The following is a 7,737-nucleotide window of genomic DNA, read 5'->3' as shown; positions in this document are numbered from 1 at the left end:
AGATAGTTATGTACCTATAAATGATTTTTGGAAAAAATAAAGAGCAAACTATGAGGCACCTACAGTTCAAATTTGACCCCCTTCCTACTGAATCGGCGGAAATTTGTCTTTTTCACCAGAGGTGGATCAAAACTTTTTACGCCCAACCATTTGGTCAATCGTGAATTAAATATGGCCTAGTATTTTAGAAAAATAATTTGGTCCAATTTTGCAACAATTATTTGGTAGGTTCTTCCCAAAAAAACCTCATTTGGGGCACTCGAAAAATGGAAAATGATTTTTTCGTACAAAGAAAATGAAAATTTCCTTAGGCAACATTGTTTGCCAATCTAAGATGTAAACTTGTGAAAAGTATGATATCATTTGAACAAATATTTGGTAGGTCTTTTACAAAAAAACTCATTTTGAGCACTGAAAAGTGAAATGTGGTTTTTTCCTAAAAACTTATCTTTGATTTCGACCAATTTAGATGGTCATAAGGTCTTCGAATTGTTTGCTGCGTTCTGATTGGTCCATGGGCATATCACACGGATCATGGATTATACACCGTCGGATGCTCGAGGATCCAACGGCAGTCATCAACCCTTCCACACCAACCCTAGCTATGTTCTCGTGGTCATTTTGCATCCACCACCCCCCCCCCCCCCCCCCCCCCCCCGCCTCCTTTTTTCCCAATCCATCCATCCATCCATTCCAGATTGAGAGAGAGCTCGTATCCTTCCTTCCTCCAGCTCCCTCCAGATCGAGAAAGAGACCGCCGCCGCCACCTCCCTCCAGCGGAGCTCGCCACCGTCCATGGCCTCCCCCACGCCCTCCTGCTCCGCCCGCTCCTCCTCCCTCCACGCCCCCGCGCGCCGTTGCCGATTTCCCAAATCAGACCGCCTCCCCGGTTCATTCCTTCCTCCCCTCCCACCCACCCGCCTCGGTGCCGCCACCCAACTCACCGACGACCTTATGCATCGCCGCCGGCCTCCGCTCCCTCCCCTCCCACACGCCCGACGCCCCACTCTCTTCACCTCCCCTTCTCCCCCTACCCCCAGTAGCACCCAGGCCCAACAGCACATGCGGCGGCCGGATCCTAGATCCAACACGCCGGCCTGTGCCTCACCGGAGGAGCACACGCAGAGTGAGGTGGGCTGCCCGCGTGCACACGCCATGGACCTCCGTCACGGGACGCTAACGCGTCTCGTCTGCCCGGCCGCGTCACCAGACGGTTGCCTGCCTGCTCCCTGCCGACGCCATCCCGTTCTCGGGACGCCGCGCCTACCACGCCCCGACGTCCCTTCTCCCTCTCCCCTGCGCCGGCCCCGTCGTCCGTCCCCGAGGTACCCCGCTCGACCGCCCCTAGTCAGTTCTCTTCTCCATGGCTGGTTCAGCGTGACGCATTCCTGACATTTTTTCTCTCCGTCTCTGTGGTTGGGCAGATGGAGAGGGTGCTAAAGGATGATGCCATCCAGGAGAAGGGTGAACGCGCCAGGGTGGTAACTAGCCCCCTCCCATCTGATCTGCTTGTTTTCCTTCTTGGTCTGACTGGGTCGGTTCGTTCGTCCGTTGGTTGGATGGCGCTGCTGCAACTGTGTGCAATTAGTATATAAGTGATCTCACTTAGACTGCAAAATCCATAGATTGTTAGTTCGACAAGTACCAGACCAACAACCCGACTGTCGTCTTCGCTTAGTTACATAAGTGAATACATTTCTGCTTGTAAGAGGGTGTTTGGTTGGACGGTAAACTTGCTGTGCAACTGGACCTTGTTACATGAAGTGAAACAAATTGCCACATCACTAGTGAGCTAATTTACATAAGAACACGAGCAGGACTAGATCTAAGAATCACAGAGATTAAGTCAGTATATATCACTTGGGTACAAGTCGCTAGAGGTTGCTACTGACACACACTTAACCCATCCTTTTAATTATTATTATCATTATGTGTTGATTATATGAGGTGTTAGCTCTTCCTGGACCTCTCATCATTTCACCTGTAGCTAATGAAGCTTAGTGGGAAGCATCAATAAATAATTGTTGGCATATTTGATAATTTTAGATAGTTGCTGAGGCAGACATGCTGGTCCTCAGGTCAAAATATATCTTTGCCTGATCTTTGTATAGGTGGTATGACTATAACTAAACCATATGTTCTGTTTTATCATATATAACTGAATCATGAGTTTGTTTCATATTTTAAACCTACATGAAAGGAAGTGTTCTTGTTGACGATGGTTATTGTTGCTGAATCCATATCCTGGTTCAGCCTTATATTTTACTATTCTTAGGTGGCGGGCTTATACGGCATCGCGAGCAGGAGGGCCATGAGGGGTTTGCTGCTCTGCTCCTAGGGCGACCAAGAGGTCCTGCCCCGAGCTCAAGCACGTTCACGCCGACCCACCACGACAGGTAGCATCTCCATCTCCCTCTCATCTTCCTCTGCTCGCTATTGCTGCCCCGAATTATACATGTTGGCAAAGAGATGTCCCTATTTTCCTCAGTACTATGCACTGCTATATTTATGTGGTTGTCTTTGTGTGCATCTTATTTTGAAACCAAATGAGACACCTCCATCCCCTACATCTTGACGATCCCTCATGCGTTGCTCTCACTACCTCCTGCCCCTAGATTTCCAATTGCCTTTGTTGCCTGCTCACTTAATTAATTAAGTGATCAGCATCATTTCTATGTAGATATGCAGCTCTTGACTATATTGTCCTTATATGCCCCTTTCATACCATTCCAACTCAAATCAAAGCTTGTGTATGCACTTGATATTCGCAATGAGACTTGAGAGAACTTCCGTATGCACTGAAGTTTTCTCTAATATAGATTTTTCAAATAATATTGAGTGGACATATAGAAGAAAGCTTGTGTATGCACTGAAGTCTCAAAACATGTCACCACTTGTAGATGTCTACGTGCTGCCACCTCCACTTTTATCCCAGCTTTTTGCGCTCACAGATGTGGCATGTTATATCGGCCAATGCTATCATGATAGGAACCTATATGAACACAAGTTTTTGTATATACCCTTTTTGCATCCGAGTTTTGTAGCGACATCACAGAACCTTGTGGACAAGATCTGAGATAGTTTAGGTACATGATTCTTGTTATATGACTGCTTTCACATATGCAAATTCTGCCTCTGCACATTTTCTGAGATGGCTGAAACGCACGCCAGGTCCTGCCTGTGCCTGGGGGCTTTGAATTTCGTGTTTGGTACTGAATACTGATACTGGGACGTGGGCGGTTGTGTTTTAGGATTTGTAGATCTGTTTCTTCCCTAGTGTTGTTGTATGCTGGAAAACATTGTCAGGGCTTGCAGGTTTTTTTATTGCAGTACGCTGTTGGTTAGCTCTGTACTTGTTATAAGACTTCTTAGAGATTTCAATATGTGTTGCACATGTATCTATAGATGTATTTAAGAGTGTAGATTTACTCCTTTTGCTTCGTATGTAGTCCACATTGGAATCTCTAAAAAGACTTATATTTAGGAGTAATATATAATACATACGTGTTTATCTAAAAGAACCTGATTCACCTGATTGTTGCATCCAAAATTACAAGTAAGTGCGATGCAAAATGTAGGCTTGGTTCGTCCGGCAACACGACGTACTCCCTCCATAAAAGAAATATAAGAGTATTTAGATCACTACTCTTATACTTTCTTTATGGAGGGAGTACAGAGTTTCTTGCAATTTTTTGCCACTCACTTAGTAGCCACTCAAACAAGCAGAACCAAGAGACAGCAGCGTAACAGACAAAGAAAAAAGGCAGAAGCACATGCGAAGGACATGCACTATTGGATCTTTTGCTTTCATGATCTCAGCGAGAGCAGACTCAAGAACATTTGGTCAATGCATCTCGCGAAGATAGGAGCTGCTGTATCCAAACTATGTACATAAACAGTGCAAGATACATGCATAGCTCAAGACCTGCAGGGGCCGTCTCAGAGCCGCAGCAGATAATTAGATTTTTGTGACTCTGTTTCTATGCTCTGCTCGATAGCATTTTGGATATTGATTGGACACGCTTTATATAAAACGATCTATCTTGTACATTGCTCTGCCTAACTTGTATATACATGAAACCATACTTGTCAAATATCGAGTATCACTGCTGAATAATAACGTCTTGTTTTCTGTTCACTGAATCACAATTCTTCTCTCTTTTTACCATCAGTCCATCTTACAGCCATCAATAAGAAAAAAACTTATCTTCATATTAGGCTTATTATTTTCTTGTCTGCAGTATTATAATGTACATATGCTTTTCTGTTCACTGAATCACAATTGTTCACTCTTTTTACCATCAATCCATCTTCTTACAGTTGCATGTTTTTTTGGCTGTCCAGATGACCAAGCCCAAGGAGGAAGCAGCTGCTCATCACTGAGGACAAGTAACTCCAGCAGGTTGACGCCGTAGATTCACAATGTACCTTCTATATGCCCATCCAGTTCTGTGATTTGTGTCTTGAAACCCAAAAAACCCCATGCCCATGTGGGAGCTGAACCATAGTTTTTTGCTTATGGAAAATAATATCCTTGGCTGAATCGACTCGAGGCGGTTTCTTCAAAATTCTTGGAAATGCTTTGGTAGTTTCTTTCGGCGAGGAGCTGTTTCATACTGAAGTTTACTGGTACATGTGTGGTTTGCTACTTGTTGCTTCGTTTTGGTTTGGTTGGTTCCAGCGGGGAGATGTGCACGCACACTGGCAGCATGAGCTAGCAGCCATGATTGCCAGCCAGCCACCACCATGTAAATGTAATAAATGTGTGGCCTATCTAGTGTGCTGCTGATAGAAATATAGATGTGTGGCCTATCTAGTGTGCTGCTGATAATCTATTTTTACCTCACTTGGCAGGCACCATAATCTGTTTTTACCTCACTGTACTGTAGGAATAAATGTGTGGCCTATCTAGTGTGCTGCTGATAGAAATATAGATGGAAGATTAGTTGACCAGTTATGCAATCTATGATCCTTCATATATACCGACGTTGTCTATGCGTGTTGCTGCTTCATACACGTTTAATCAAATCTATCAAGCAGTTGTTGTCATGTGATGCTTGTTGTATTAATAGCCAATTTAGTTGCGTATTGCCAGTTCAAGTTTTTTAGTATATATCATGTTATGTTTTGCCATTGAACACCTTCCAACTTAGATGCTGAATTGCCTTGTACATATAATTGTTTGTAATCTATGGGAAAGCCGTTAATAGTCAGCTAACCTCATGAACTGTATAAATATATCAAAATCTTGTGTTGTTAAATTGAGCTTATTGTCAATTCTTGCTTATAAGCTATGTTTGATGCTGCCTACAGGTTCTTATTCTTCTTCTTTTTTTGCATAGGTGAAGTATGAAGTGTGAAGCCGTGAAGCCTATCAGCAAGAGTAGCATATTATGTATTGTAATATCAGGCAGAGTGTAATATTAGTCAGAGTAGCATATTATGTATTGTAAATTTAGTGTTGTTTTGGATGAATTTCATTTGCTCTATAATCTATTTGAAACATTGATTGTGTATATAATTTCAATACCTATGAAATGGAGACCTGACCAGGGGGACCCACTTATGTAAATTGGTTGACAAATTTTGAAATTTCTGATGTGTGGGTCCAATTGTGATATCAGCATGACAAGTGGGACCAATCTGACCAGTGGGACCAGCGCAAAAATAATATGGCTGAAAATAGAAAATTAATTGTAATGGCCCAGAAATTAAAAAGGCCGAATAGTTGGGCCTGACCCATATAGCTGACCAAAATTAATAAGAAAAAATATATAAAAAGGCTGAATTGTTGGGCTCGGCCCATGTAAAACATTGAACTGGACCGGGCTGAATCTTATCAACGACCTTTTCAATTGGTCACAATTTTGCCACGTCGGATCCGACGTGGCCTGGGCAGAGAGCTAGCGACCAATACAGAAGGTCATGGAATGAATTACCTTTTGTTTTGGTCGTGGAATTCCACGACCTTCTCACAGAGAAGGTTGTTAATTTTAGTTTACGACCGCCAGCTTTTGACCATCTGTTTTTGGTCAAAAAAGGTCGCAAATAAAAATCAATGACTTTTCAGTGAACAATAGTGAGGGTCGCAAGTTGACATATTTCTTGTAGTGATAACCCACAATTATAGAGTATTTTTGTAGCCTTTTTTGATAAATAAGAGTGTCGTACCCAATGTGGAGCATAAGGTAGAACAAATGTTCCCTCAAGTTCTATCGACCACCGATACAACTCTACGCATACTTTAACATTTGCTTTACCTAGAACAAGTATGAAACGAGAAGTACTATGCGAGAATAAAACTATGAATAAATTGCAAGATAATAAAAGTTGTAGTTTAGTAGAAAGCTTTTGTCACACAAGAAAGTTATTTGTCCCTAGGTGATCGATAGCTAAACCGGTAATCATTATTGCAATTTTATATGAGGGAGAGGCATGAGCTAACATACTTTCCGTACTTGGATCATATGCACTTATGATTGGAACTCTAGCAAGCATCCACCACTACCAAAGATCGTAAGGTAAAACCCAACCATAGTATTAAGTATCAAGTCCTCTTTATCCCATACGCAACAACCCACCTACTCGGGTGTAAGCTTCTGTCACTCTAGCCACCCACCATAAGCGAATCATGAACGTATTGCAACACCCTACAACGGGGATCTATCATGTTTGCGCGACACGGAGGGCACCGTAGGACAACACCAACATAAAATATATAACTCAAACCAATCATGATCGTCAATCAACCCATAGGACAAAACAAATCTACTCAAACATCATAGGATAACCACATATCATTGGATAGTAATATATAGTGTTTAAGTAGAGAATTGCAGCGAGAATTGAGAGGTTACACCACTGCATAGAGGAGGATAAAGTTGGTGTTCACGGTAGCAAGGTTGTTGATGTAGATCGTCGTCATGATCCTTGCCCCGGCGGCACTCTGGCACCACCGGGAGAGAGGGGGAGAGAGCCCCCTCCTTCTTCTTCTTCCTTGCCCCCCTAGATGGGAGGAGGGTTTCCCCTCTGGTCCATGGCGGCAAAGGGGCCAGAGCCCCTCCTAGATTGGATCTATCTCTTTGTTATCTTCTGTTTCGCATTCCTGTTTTCTGGACGAAAACCGTTTCTTATATTCTCAGAGATTCGTAACTCCAATTGCGCTGAGATTTTAACATGATTTTTTTCCGGATATAAGCTTCCTTTCGCCCGAAGAAGAGCCCCAACCGACTTACGGGGTGGCCACTACCCACACCACGCGCCAGGGGGTGCTGGCGCACCCATGTGTCTTGTGGAGGCCCTGGGCCTCCGTTTGTGCTGATTCCACCTCCCAAAAATCACATATATTCCAAAATAATTCTCCGTAAATTTTTAATGCGTTTGGACTTCATTTGATATGGATATTCTGTGAAACAAAAAACATGCAAAAAATAGGAACTAGCACTGGGCACTGGATCAATATGTTAGTCCAATAAATCATATAAATTGTTGCCAAAAATATGTGAAAGTTGTATAATCATCAAAAATTATAGATACGATGGAGATGTATCAATGGTTCACATGCATAAAAGTTTTATAATCTCCCAAGATAGTGGGATTAACATCAATTAAAGTCATGACATCTCCAAACCCACTTTTATAAAAAAATCATAAGATTGAACACTCTCCAAATATGTGGGATTATTTTTTACTTAAAGTTGACGCTCTTCCAAACCCACTTTCAATATTATTTCAAAC

General features: G+C 42.8%; 1 long non-coding RNA gene across 3 annotated transcripts; it reads left to right on the top strand.

Moving 5' to 3' along the window:
* Positions 1-662: 662 nt before the first annotated feature.
* LOC123165463 (uncharacterized) lies at positions 663-5,592 on the top strand. 3 transcript variants are annotated; one of them, XR_006483012.1, is made up of 5 exons: positions 663-1,325; positions 1,425-1,478; positions 2,254-2,396; positions 4,345-4,402; positions 5,343-5,592. It is a non-coding gene; the product is annotated as an uncharacterized lncRNA (long non-coding RNA). The 3 variants fall into 3 exon arrangements; XR_006483011.1 differs by having other exon boundaries at positions 1,425-1,481; positions 2,276-2,396; XR_006483010.1 differs by having other exon boundaries at positions 1,425-1,481.
* Positions 5,593-7,737: the final 2,145 nt, after the last annotated feature.

This window comes from Triticum aestivum, chromosome 7D (genome assembly GCF_018294505.1).
Source record: "Triticum aestivum cultivar Chinese Spring chromosome 7D, IWGSC CS RefSeq v2.1, whole genome shotgun sequence".
NCBI lineage: Eukaryota > Viridiplantae > Streptophyta > Magnoliopsida > Poales > Poaceae > Triticum > Triticum aestivum.
The sequence above is the reverse complement of the archived record's forward strand: the minus strand, read 5'-3'. Positions and strand labels throughout refer to the sequence as shown.